This window comes from Capricornis sumatraensis, chromosome 17, assembly GCF_032405125.1.
Source record: "Capricornis sumatraensis isolate serow.1 chromosome 17, serow.2, whole genome shotgun sequence".
NCBI classification, from domain to species: domain Eukaryota; kingdom Metazoa; phylum Chordata; class Mammalia; order Artiodactyla; family Bovidae; genus Capricornis; species Capricornis sumatraensis.
Genome location: NC_091085.1, coordinates 43797563 through 43810816, shown reverse-complemented (window position 1 = coordinate 43810816; position 13254 = coordinate 43797563). Strand labels below are relative to the sequence as shown.

Below are 13254 nucleotides of genomic sequence, written 5' to 3'. Positions count from 1 at the left end.
CAAATTCTAATATTTAAAATACCATAAAGAAAAACAAAAGCACTTTGTAAGAGTTAACTTTTAATACAGACTTGAGTAAGGTTAAATATATTCTATGGCTTATGAAGTGAATGCATTTTCTTTATTATGCTTTTAATATCCTTTTATCTACCCATATAAGCAATGCTGACTCACTTTAAATTATGGACACCACTTCATCTATAAAATACATTTACTTTTGACTTTGGGGGTTAATAAAATAAATACTAATATATCATTATGGAAGCCACAGATAACCATTTGGTATGATCATTTTATATGCTTAAAAGATTTGTCTTTTTTAACATGATTTTAATGTTATATGTACAATTTCTTATTTTGGCAAGTAGGAGTAAGTTCAATAAAGTCTATATAAGATTTACACACAGACAGACAGACAGACACACACACACACATAATAGTAAATAATCTTGTGTAGGTTTTGGATTCACTATCACAGTCAAGATAAGGAACAGATCCAGTCCTACAAGAAATTTTATATTCACTTTTGAATATACGTTGCACTATTGTATTCACATCCCACTCCCTCCAGCTTCCCCTGGCACCCACCTAATCTCTGGAAACCGAACACTAAACTTTCTTCCATTTCTAAAATATCATACTTTTAAGCATGTTGTATAAACAGAATCATGAAGTATGTAACATTTAGATTTTTTAAACTTGGAGATTAAATGTAAACTTGTTTATTTATTGCTGAATCATGGTCCAGAGTATGTATAGACCACACTTGGTTTCCCCATTCACCTGTTGAAGGACAAATGATTCCAGTTGTGAATTACTATAAATAAAGCTGCAACAAATATTTGTGCATAGCTTTTTGTGTAGGCATAAGTTTTCATTTCTCTGTAATAAATGACAAATAATACAGTTATTGGATTATATGGTATGTTTGTTGGCAAGGGTTGTCATAAGAAAAAGCCATAAATTCTGTGGCTAAAATACAAAAATATAACTACTCACATGCCTGGAGTCTGAAAGTCCAAAGTCAAAGTAAAGAAGGTTTGGTGTCTGTTGAGAGCTCACACTGTGTTGCAAATGGTCATCTTCTCACCATGTGCTCACAACTTGTGTGTGTAGAAATAGTAAGCTGTCTCACGTCTCTTCTTATACAGACAGTGAGTCTACTGGGTCAGGGCCCCATTCTTGTGACTTAGTTGAACATTATTGGTTTCTTTAGGGACATCGTCTCCAAAGACAGCCAACCTAGGGATTAGGACTAACAAAGGACTTTGGGAAGTACAAAATTTTTCAGTCCATAACATACAGTAATTGGATATTTTATTTCACAAGAAACTGACAAGCCGCTTTCTGGAAAGGCTGTACTGTACCATTTTACATTGCAACCAGTGATGCATAAGTGATCCAGTTTTCCTGCTCTCTCACTAGAATTTGACGTTGTCATTATTTTTAATTTTAGTTATTCTGATATATGTGGAGTGACATCTCCTTGCTTTAGTTTACATTCTCCGGATGATTAATGATGTTGAAAATTGTTTCATGCATTTGACAGTTGTATATCCTCTTTTGTGAAAGTGCTCATGTCTTTGCCCAATTTAAGATTTGGTTTGATTGTTTACTTTACTGTTAAGTTTTGAACTTTTTTATATTTCTAAATGCAAATCCTTCCTTAGATATGTAATTTGCAAACATATTCTTCTACTCCATATTTTGTCTTTTCATTCTAATCCAGTAAGATTTTCTAGAACAAGAAATTTTGATGATACTCAGATTATCACTTTTTTTCCTTTATGAATCATGATTTTGTTCAGATTCTAAGAAATCTTTATCAAGTCCAAAATCCTAAAGATTTTAGTTTAAAGGTTTGAAGTTTGTCATCTTACATTTAGCGGTAAGGTTTAGGTTGAAGTTCTATTTTTCACTTTTTTTTCCCTTGCCTATGGCTGTCCGATTGCTCCAGCACCATTTGTTGAAGAGGTTGTCTTTCCTGTATTGCCTTTGCCTTTTTCTGGCTCTATTTATGGATTCCCTTTTCTGTTCCATTGGTCTATGTGTCTATCCCCCTACCAATATCACACTGTCTTAATTTCAAGTAAAATGCTCTTCCCAATTTATTCATTTTATAAACATTGTTTTAGCTATTATAAGATCAGTTACCCAGGAGGATCATGCACTCCTAGTTATTGAGAAAGTGGATATTTGAATGTTTACATGAGGAAGAACAGGTTTAAATTCAGTGATATAACGTCACATTAAAAATTAGAAATAAAGGAAAAATACCAAAGTACATGAATAAATTAAATAATAAAGATAAAAGTAAATATCAACAAAATATAATGCAATTTAAAAGCTAATTAAAAAATAAATAAAATTTCACAGAAACAGAAAGCAGATTGGTGTTTGCCAGAGGCAGGGAGTGGTAGATGGGCAAAGTGGGTGAAGGAATGAAAAGTACAAACTTCCAGTTATAAAATAAACCATCCATGGGATATAATGTACAACATGGTGACTGTAGTTATAATTAATCATTATATATGTGAAAGTTGCTAATGATGTGGATCTCATTAGTCCTCAGAACAAGGAAAATTGTTGTCCCTGTATGGTGATAGATGGTAACTAGACGTATTGTGATCATTTCACAATATACAAATATTGATGTACCCTTGAAACTAATTTAATGTTATTAGCCAATTGTACTTCAATTAAAAAGCCAGAAGTTGTTTCTTTTGAAACATAAACAAAATAATTAAACCCCTAACACAATTCATCAGTGGGAGAGACTAATATTTAGGAATTCAAGATAACATTGTCTCAGAAAGGAGGCTTAACTAGAAAAGGGTGTAGTGGGCATATACTATGTTTTGATTGGAATGGTGATTACACAGTATATGTATTTGTCAAAGAGGTAACCACTTAAGTTAGTGTATGTTACTGTATGTAAATTTTACATCAATAACAAACATTTTAAAAGAAAACATAAGGTTGAATGAGCTTGCCTCAGGGGAACATTTAGAGAGAAAAGCAATGGACAAAGCCTGTAATTTTGAAAAGCAAGTAGACTAGTTGGAAATTTTTAAAGTTTAGATTGTAGATATATGAAAAATGCAGTATTCTGATACATAAGCTAAGGGGTAGCATAATTTTTAATATTTTTGATAATATTTATTTATCTATTTATTTTTTATTGTTCAGGAGTATTATTTATAGAAGTATTTTTAGGTAATGACTGAAAAGTACCCACTGTATCAGCAGGTACTGTCTGAACTAAGGGATAGTGGTTCCATGTATTCTTGGGTGCCCAAGCCAGATAACAAAGGACTGAGGCTGAGTAAGGATAATAAAGGGATGTTTTTATTTTCAAGATGCTTGAATGACACGGATAGGAAGCAGAAATTTAAAATCAACAATAATACTTGGGCTTTTAAAACATTCAGAAAATATTGTGTTGGATCCTTTATCGACATATCCAAGATAACTTATATTCTGTTCAGAATGTATGTGATAATGCTACTTTCTTCAATGTGTAATAAAGATTTTTTTAATTTATGAATAGAAAATGGAGCAGCATAAATATCACTGGTAACTCAAATGGTAAAGAATCTGCCTGCAAGGCAGGAGATCTGGGTTCCATCCCTGGGTCAGGAAGAGCCCCTGGAGAAGGGAATGATCACCCACTCCAGTATTCTTGCCTGGAGAATTCCATGGACACAGAAGCCAGAGTCAGACATGACTGAAAGACTCACACACACACACACACACACACACACACACACACACACACACACACATTCTGGTCAGTATTCTCAAGCCAGGTTGATATCAGCAGAAAAAAAACAATAGTAAATAGAACTATCTGGTTAATCCTTAAATCCAATTTTAGCTACTCTATTTCCTCCTGGGTATTTCCCTTACAGGAATCTCACTACTACCTAATCCGTTTTATCAATTACCCCACAAACATTGCTAAAGTTATTGTGCAAGACAACGTGGACAACTGATTTCTTAGTTCCCCATTCGGATTATCCCATGCTCATTCTCTATTTTCCTGTCCAGATTTTTTCTATTACTTGTATGTGCGACTTCAAGAAGCTGCTTTGACTTTTGGTTTCTGAGGGGGTTCCAAAAATGAGGAACACAGGCCAGAAATGAAAGAAGGAGGGACACTGAGGTTCCGAATAGATAAATAGCTATCCAGCCAGAAAATAGATTTGGATACAGATGTAGAAGTAGATGTGGGTGCAGACGTAGACGTGGACATAGCTGTAGACACAGGTGGAGAGACGGATGGAGATGCGGGTGCAGATGCAGGCGTGGATGTAGCTACCGGTGTAGATGCGGGTATGGGTATGGATAGAGGTAGGTGTAGATACGGATGGAGATGTGGATGGGAATATCAGTTAGATGCAAATGTGTTGTAGATGTAGGTGTAGGAATAGGTATAGGCAGGTGGAGGTGTAGATACGGATGGAGATGTGGATGTAGGTTTAAATGGAGGTGTAGATATGGATACAGCTGCCAATATAGGTGTAGATGTCGACGTTCAGTTCAGTTCAGTTCAGCCACTCAGTCAGGCCCAACTCTGCGACCTCATGGACTGCAGCACACCGGCCTCCCTGTCCATCACCAAGTCCCGGAGTTTACTCAAACTCATGTCCATTGAGGCGGTGATGCCATCCAACCATCTCATCCTCTGTCATCCCCTTCTCCTCCCACCTTCAATCTTTCCCAGTATCAGGGTCTTTTCTAATGAATCAGTTCTCATCAGGTGGCCAAAGTATTGGAGTTTGAGCTTCAGCATTCGTCCTTCCAAAGAATATTCAAGATTGATTTCCTTTAGGAGGGACTGGTTGGATCTCCTTACACTCCAAGGGACTCTCAAGAATCTTCTCCAACACCACAGTTCAAAGGCATCAATTTTTTTGGCGCTCAGCTTTCTTTATAGTCCAACTCTCACATTCATACATGACTACTGGAAAAACCATAGCTTTGACTAGATGGGCCTTTGTTGGCAAAGTAATGTCTCTGCTTTTTATATGCTGTCTAGGTTGGTCATAACTTTTCTTCCAAGGAGTAAGTGTCTTTTAATTTCATGGCTTAAGTCACCATCTGCAGTGATTTGGGAGCCCCCCAAAATAAAGTCTTTCACTGTTTCCACTGTTTCCCCATCTATTTGCCATGAAGTGGAGGGACCAGATGCCATAGTCTTAATTTTCTAAATATTGAGTTTTAAGTCAACTTTTTCACTCTCCCCTTTCACTTTCATCAAGAGGCTCTTTAGTTCTTCTTCGCCTTTGCCATACGGGTGGTGTCATCAGCATATCTGAGGTTATTGATATTTCTCCCTGCAGTCTTGATTCCAGCTTGTGCTTCATCCAGCCCAGCATTTCACCTGATGTACTCTGCATATAAGTTAAATAAGCAGGGTGACGATATACAGCCTTGATGTACTCCTTTCTCGATTTGAACCAGTCTGCTTTTCCATGTACACCTCTATCTGTTGCTTCCTGACCTGCATACAGATTTCTCAGGAGGGAGGTCAGGTGGTCTGGTATTCCCATAAGATGTGATGTAGATGCAGATATGATATAAGTTCAGATGTAGATAGAATTTCCTTCTCCTTCCCACCACTTGTAAAATCACTGAAATTCATTGACATCCTAACAGTATAGCTCTTGTCAGAGGCATTTTACAAGTGGCTCTTTTTTCTGGTAACAGCCATTTTTTCTTTACATTTCCAGTCCTAAAATTGGGAATGAGACCTTGTTCTAACTAGGTCCTTCTAAACTTCTAAAATCCCAAATTCATGCATTATTTGTTTCCTGCCAGGATTCTGATTGCTTTGTCTCTTTTATTCATAAATAATAAATAAAAAGAAAGGAAATTGATAGCACCATGATTAGGTTTTCACTAGTGTCTTCTATAAAATTCTGTATAAAATATATTGATACCATATATTTGTAGGGCCCAAGTGGCTCAGGAATTTGAAGTGGGCATTAACAGATTCCAGTTTCTTCCATAAACAAATTGTGAAGACTGGATATGTTATCTGAACATATATTCAAGTCTTCTAAGAATAAAAAGTTTCAACGTTTTAGTTAGCAGAAAATCACCCAATTATTCTAAAAAAATACAGGAAATACAATAGAATGTATACATTTTCATCTGATGATATTAATTTTTTTTCTTTAAAATCAGTTTTATCTTAATATACAAAATATGTCCTAAAGCATTCCTATATAATATCTGGGGTCAAAATTCCATAGATAAACATGTGAGATGTTCTTTATTGACTCAATAGATACTTATCAGTCAGCTTTCTGGTACATGGAGATACATTGTTAAACAGCAGAAATAAGATTGTTGCAATCATAGGGTTTTTATTTAGGTGAGAGTATATATACAATAAGTAAATAAAGAGATACGTAGTGTTAGCTGCTGTTTCTAGTTCTTTAAGGTTATTCTTTGTGAATAAGAAAGTGACCAGTGTAGTAGAAGCATAGTAAGAAAATGTTTAATATTTTAAAATTTATTCCTCTATTTGGCTCTTCAACAACTGTTTTGATGGCAACAACACTTTTGGCATCCCCTCTATGGGCCAAAAGATCCTTTCCCAGCTGGATGGCAGGTTGGTTCAGATTCTAGTCTATATTGGTTCAGATTTCAAGTTTTATTTACACTGAACTTCAGGAAAATACTAAGGGACTTTTGCATGGGTCTTGACTGAAGGACTCCAGCAGAGCTAGAACACTTTGTGACATAAATGTGGATAGCGGCAAATAGGCACCTGGTACCAAGTAACAAAAGCAGATGGCTAAATATGAACTGAAACATGATGGTGATTATTGTATTCTGAAGATACAGTCTGTAACTTTTCCTGTGCATAAGCAGGATGGCTACTTGCATTATAAATGCTATCAGCTTATTCCGACACCTATCTATGATTTCAACACATCAGATTTCATATTTGCTTATATAGTGTCAAACACTTGATCTTTTATAAATTTAATTTTTATCAATATAGAAAACCAACTCTAAGCCTGAAAGTGGTCATTTTAAGTGGAACATCACTATAATTGTTCTTTCAGGTTATTTCTGGAATTACAAATGAACCAAAATAAAACAGAAATATCCTGATCTAAAATCAAATTGATAAATGGGCCATATAGGTATATTCCACTTAATAATTATCATGTTTATCTCAAATTTATCACCTGTTTTACGTCTAATTTCAAACTTAATCCTAGTTAGCGTTACTAAGATAAACAATATTTCTTTATCAATATTAAAAAAAAACAACTCTTTGACATTTTCCCTGTTATCCTATCAAAGAGAAACAACAATCAGCTTTTATTGATTTTTGACAAACCCAAGCGGTTTCTTTATATCACTTGTTTTTCCACTAAGCAATTACAACTAGTCATTCTGTCTTCTAACTTGTCCTGCTTTAAAGATCAAATATCATTATCAGGAAACATAGCTATATGTCATAAAACATGATGATCTTTTGGGAACTTAGTCACTTTGATCTATCATGAGTTCTTCATCAGAATCAAAAGTGTTCTTAGCTATTCTTTATCTACTACCCTACAGTGAGCAGAAAGATTCGAATACATGTCTGTTACCTTGATTGTGTTCTACTGTATATTTTAACAGTTTTTATTATTTCATGTGATTGAATATTTCTTTCTTACATTATTAAAATATTGCAATATAAACACAACTCTTTTTTCCAGATTTATTGAGATATTCCGTGTTAAGGTGTACAGTGCAATAATTTGATATATGTGTATACTGAGAAATGGTCATCACAATAGTTAACACCTTCACCCCCTCACTTAATTACCATGTGTGTGCATGTGTGTCTGTGTGCCTGTATGTGGTGATATGATTTAATATTCATCATCTTAGTAATTTTAAAGTATCTAATAGACAACTGTTAACTATAGTCACCATGATATACATAGTTCTCCAGAACTTATTTATGGTACAACTGGAAATTTGTACCTTTTGAACACCATCCCTCTCTTTCCTCCATCTCCCTTCTCCTAGGAACCATGATTCTATTCTCCATTTCTATGATTTTCGGGTGTTTTTAGATTACACAAACAAGTGAGGACATAAAGCATTTGTTGTTGTATGACTTCTTTTACTTAGTATAATGTCCTCAAGATCCATTCATGTTGTAAAATACATGCTTTTCTGCTTTATTTATGGCCAAATAATATTTGTTATATATTTATATCAATAGATGATAGGCATAGGTACAGATATATAGTTATAGATATAGGTCTCAAATTTTTTCATCGATTTATCCATGGATGGGCACTTAGGTTGTTCCCATGTCTTGCCTATTGTGGATAGTGCTGCAATGAACATGAAGGTGCAGATCTCTCTTCAGATGGTGATTTCATTTTCTTCACATGAATGACAAGGAGTAAGATAGCTGAATCATATGGCAGTTCTATTTTCATTTTTTTTAGTAATCTCCAAACTGTTTTCCATTGTGACTCTACCAATTTACATTTCCACTAATAGTATCCAAGGTTTCTTTTTTCTACATTCTCACCAACTCTGTTTAACTCTTGTTTCTTAGTAATAGCTGTTCTAACAAATATGAAGTTATATCTCATTGCTGTTTTGGTTTGGATTTCCATAGTTATTAGTGATATTGAAATATTTTCAGGTATTTGTTGGGCATTTACATGTCTTCTTTAGAAAAGTGTCTATTGAAATCCTTTGCCCATTTTTTAATCAGATTTTTAAAAAATTGCTGCTGAGTTGTTTGAGTTCTTATATATTTTGGATATTAATCCCTTATTAGGTAGATAGTTTACAAATATTTTCTCTCATTCTATAGATTGACTTCATTTTGCTGATCATTATGTCGATTGTTTCCCTTAGTTTTACAGGTTTTTTTTTTTTTTTTTGATGCAATCCCTGTTTATTTTCCTTTTTTTGCTTGTGCTTTTGGTGTCATATACAAAAAAATGTTCAAAGATCAATGGTAAAGAAATTTCTATATTTTCTTTTACCAATTTTGTGTCTTATGTATGTGTTTAGTCTATGCTGAGTTTATCTTGTGAGTGGTTTAAGATGGAGTTCTGATTTCATTGGATGCAAATAGCCAGCTTTCTCATTACCATTTATTTCCCTATTGAGTATTCATGGCTCCCTCATCACATATTAGTTGATCATACATAGGTTGGTTTATTTCTGGGTTCTCAGTTCTGTTCCATTGGTCTATTTGTGTATTTTTGTTACAATACATACTATTTTGATTAATATAGCTTTGTAATAAAGTTTTAAATTAGGAAGTATGATTGATGCTTCCAGCTTTGTTCTTTTTTCTTAGGCTTGATGAGCCCAATTCTTTATTTGCTGAGCAATACCATTTTCCCAGAAATCTCCTTTATTCATTTTGTGGATACTCACTTAAATGGTTGAATAACTGTCTTGTTATTTATATATACACAATTGTGCTGTTTATTCTCTTTGCCTTGGGTTATTAAGTTTTAGATAATAATAATTAACCTGGAAGGTTGTTTCTTGGTTTGTATTACAGAATATAATTAAAAAGAAAAAATAAAACACAACAGAAAACAACTGCAAACACTGTGCTTAGGAGTTCAATCATGCTATATACATTATTTATTTCCTGAATTTAATGTGCAGATTTTCAAATTGCACATCTGAGAAACTATTTAATGTATTTTAGTAGTATAAGCTCTGAGATTAATATGCTTTTCAAATTATAATAATTGATTCTTAAATATCTTTAAGGCCTTTTTTTTTTTAATTTTGAGTTTTGTTTTAACTAAGGCTGTTGATTTTCTTCATACATGCTTTTTCCTGATGCAAGAAGGTAATTGCCCTTAAAACAAATGAGACTATTGTGTGTGTTTTTGAAGTTTAAGAGTATTCAGGAGCTGCCTCACACATTAGTTTACAAGTCAGACTGGAAAATCAATCTAAGTGTTTAATAGACAAATTGCTTTTGTGACTGTAGATCATATTATCAAGCTTGATTACTCTTCTTATTCACCAGGCATGAAAGGGTTCTACTTTAAAAAAAAAAAACATATTTACCACCACTGAATATATTGGAAGCTTTTGTTTCAGAATACAAATGCAATTGCAAAAGAGAAACTCAAGACATGTCTTCAGAAATGTCATTATCTTTAGATTTTTATTTGATAATTAAAATATATTATTCTATAATATGGCCTCTTATTTCATTCTTTCAAAAATTTGCAGTCTTATTCTTTGCAGATATCTTTAAGTATTTTATCTGATAAGATGTACTGTGTGCGTGTGTGTGTGTGTGTGTGTGTTTGTGTGTGTGTGTGCTGAGAGAAAGAACAAGGGTAGCCCAGTTGGTAAAAAATCTGCCTGCAATGCAGGAGACCCTGGTTAGATTCCTGGGTGGGGAAGATTCCCTGGAGAAGGGATAGGCTACCCACTCCAGTATTCTTGGGCTTCCCTTGTGACTTAGTTGGTAAAGAATCATCCTGCTATACAGGAGACCTGGGTTAGATTTCTAGGTTAGGAAGAACCCTTGGAGAAGAGAAAGGCTACTCACTCCAGTATCCTGGCCTGGAGAATTCTATGGACTGTATGGGTTGCAAACAGTCAGACTAGACATGCCTCTTTCAAACTTTAGTCCACTGTGTTATTTTGGGAATAACCTTTATTTCCTACAATCAAGCAATAATTGCAAACATATAAGTATTTGTATTTATAGTCATATATCTGTATTTTCAAAGCGCCTACTTTGTTCAAATTTTTTTTGAGATTTTAGCATATATTAGAATGCTATAAATCTTATAAGTAAGGGTTTAGTGTTTAAGTTTGTGGTACATATTTTTTGTCATTGATCATATCATAAGCCATATATCCTAAATTCATATTATTGAACTTTATTTTAATTGACTGGTTCAGATGCAATGCATTTGTAAGTTTTCATTCAGTTCAGTTCAGTTCAGTCGCTCAGTCGTGTCCGACTCTTTGTGACCCCATGAATTGCAGCATGCCACCACAGTTCAAAAGCACTAATCCTTCAGTGCTCAGCTTTCTTCACAGTCCAACTCTCACATCCATACCTGACCACAGGAAAAACCATAGCCTTGGCTAGATGGACTTGTGTTGGCAAAGTAATGTCTCTGCTTTTTAATATGCTATCTAGATGGTCATAACTTTCCTTCCAAGGAGTGAGTGTCTTTTAATTTCATGGCTGCAATAACCATCTGCAGTGATTTTTGAGCCAAAAAAAATAAAGTCTGACAGTGTTTCCCCATCTATTTCCCATGAAGTGATGGAACCAGATGCTGTGATCTTCATTTTCTGAATGTGGAGCTTTAAGCCAACTTTATCACTCTCCTCTTTCACTTTCATCAAGAGGCTTTTTAGTTCCTCTTCACTTTTTGCCATAAGGGTGGTGTCATTTGCATATCTGAGGTTATTGATATTTCTCCCGGCAATCTTGATTCCAGCTTGTGCTTTTCCCAGCCCAGCGTTTCTCATGATGTACTCTGCAAATACGTTAAATAAGCAGGGTGACAATATACAGCCTTGACCTACTCCTTTTCCTATTTGGAACCAATCTGTTGTTCCATGTCCAGTTCTAACTGTTGCATCCTGCATATAGGTTTCTCAAGAGACAGGTCAGGTGGTCTGGTATTCCCATCTCTTTCAGAATTTTCCACAGTTTCTTGTGATCCACACAGTCAAAGGCTTTGGCATAGTCAATAAAGCAGAAATAGATGTTTTTCTGGGACTCTCTTGCTTTTTCCATGATCCAGCGGATGTTGGCAATTTGTCTCTGGTTCCTCTGCCTTTTCTAAAACCAGCTTGTAGTGGTTAATCACCCACAATCCTTTCTGTTCAGCCTTTATTTTCACTATTTCATATTCTTCTTAAAACCATGACACCAGTTAGTTTTGTTGTTGTTATCATTGGAATATAGTTGATTTACAATATTGTGTCACTCTCTGCTGTATGTAATGATAGTGGACAGACAAAGAAAATGAGGTGTTGGAAATCTGACTATTCACCTAGGACAACCTTGTCAAAGTTGAATGGTGAGTTAGAACCTAAGCATTCTTTTATCCAAAACCACTAACCAAACTGCTTCAGCATATACCATAGAGTCACGTATTATTGATTTCACTGTTTAATGTGATTATATTTTAGGGCAACCAATTAAGAAAAAAATTAACTTTTTTTTAATAAAAATAAGTTAAGGTGTGCTTTTGACTATCACTTGGAACATATGTTTAACCTTTAAACCTAGTTCTCCCATGATATTTGGGTGTTCTAATGACCTGCATTAGACTTTGCCATTATTTTAAGTAAATGACAGAAGGCATTTGTCAGCATCATAGAATTATCCATTTAAGATCATATAATCTTTAAAACTGAGTAAAATAAATATATATATGAAATCAGGAAAGTTATATTACTTTTACTGGTGTTCACTTCAGATAATATATATAAGGTAGAATATTTAGAAAACATCAATATCAGGGTTTAAAGAAAGTCAAAAAAAATTTTTTTTTTTTGGTTAGAGGATGATTACAAAGGAAAGATGAATTGATAATCTTTTATATGGTTGCAATAAATAACTTTTGTTGAGTGATTCCAATGTGTACATGATTCTAATGTTCTGAGCATTTTCCATGGGTTAACTCAATACAACTCTTTTATGAAGGAGCTACTTTTAATATCCTCATTTCACAAACAAAGAAGCACACCCAGCATGGTTAAGTACCCTGCTCAAGGTCACATAGACATTAACGTGGGAGCTGAGATTGAATGCTAGTCAAAGGGCTCCAAGGTTGGCCTTATCAAGCACCATAGTTTACTGACTTTTTAGAGCCAGCACACCACTAGCATCACTGCTGGTTGCTTTTCCAGAATGCAGATTTTTGTTTTTTTAATTTTTGTTTTGTTTTCTTTAAATTTTTTCTCTTTTTTTCTAAGTGAAATTAAAGAACAGAATAACTCCTAGATTTACTTTAGTATAGGTAGCTATCACCTTAACGTTTTAATTTGAGCATAATATTAAAATTGTAAGTTTAAAAAGTCCAAGAAATATTAGACAACACTTGCAATTTTATTTTTTCTTAATATTTTGTTTTAAGAAAAGATGACTATAGTATTTCAAAAGTGCAGTAATGTTGTTACTAAAATGACTGCCATTTATCAGAAATGTACCATCTTCTAAGAATCACCCATGAAAATGATCTCAGCTATGATTAG

At 34.2% G+C, this 13254-nt stretch overlaps 1 protein-coding gene across 3 annotated transcripts in view; it reads right to left on the bottom strand.

The window, feature by feature from the left end:
• Window positions 1–13254, bottom strand: part of FSTL5 (follistatin like 5) — an 839965-nt gene that overhangs the window by 498046 nt on the left and 328665 nt on the right. The gene's annotated exons all lie outside the window — the stretch shown is intronic.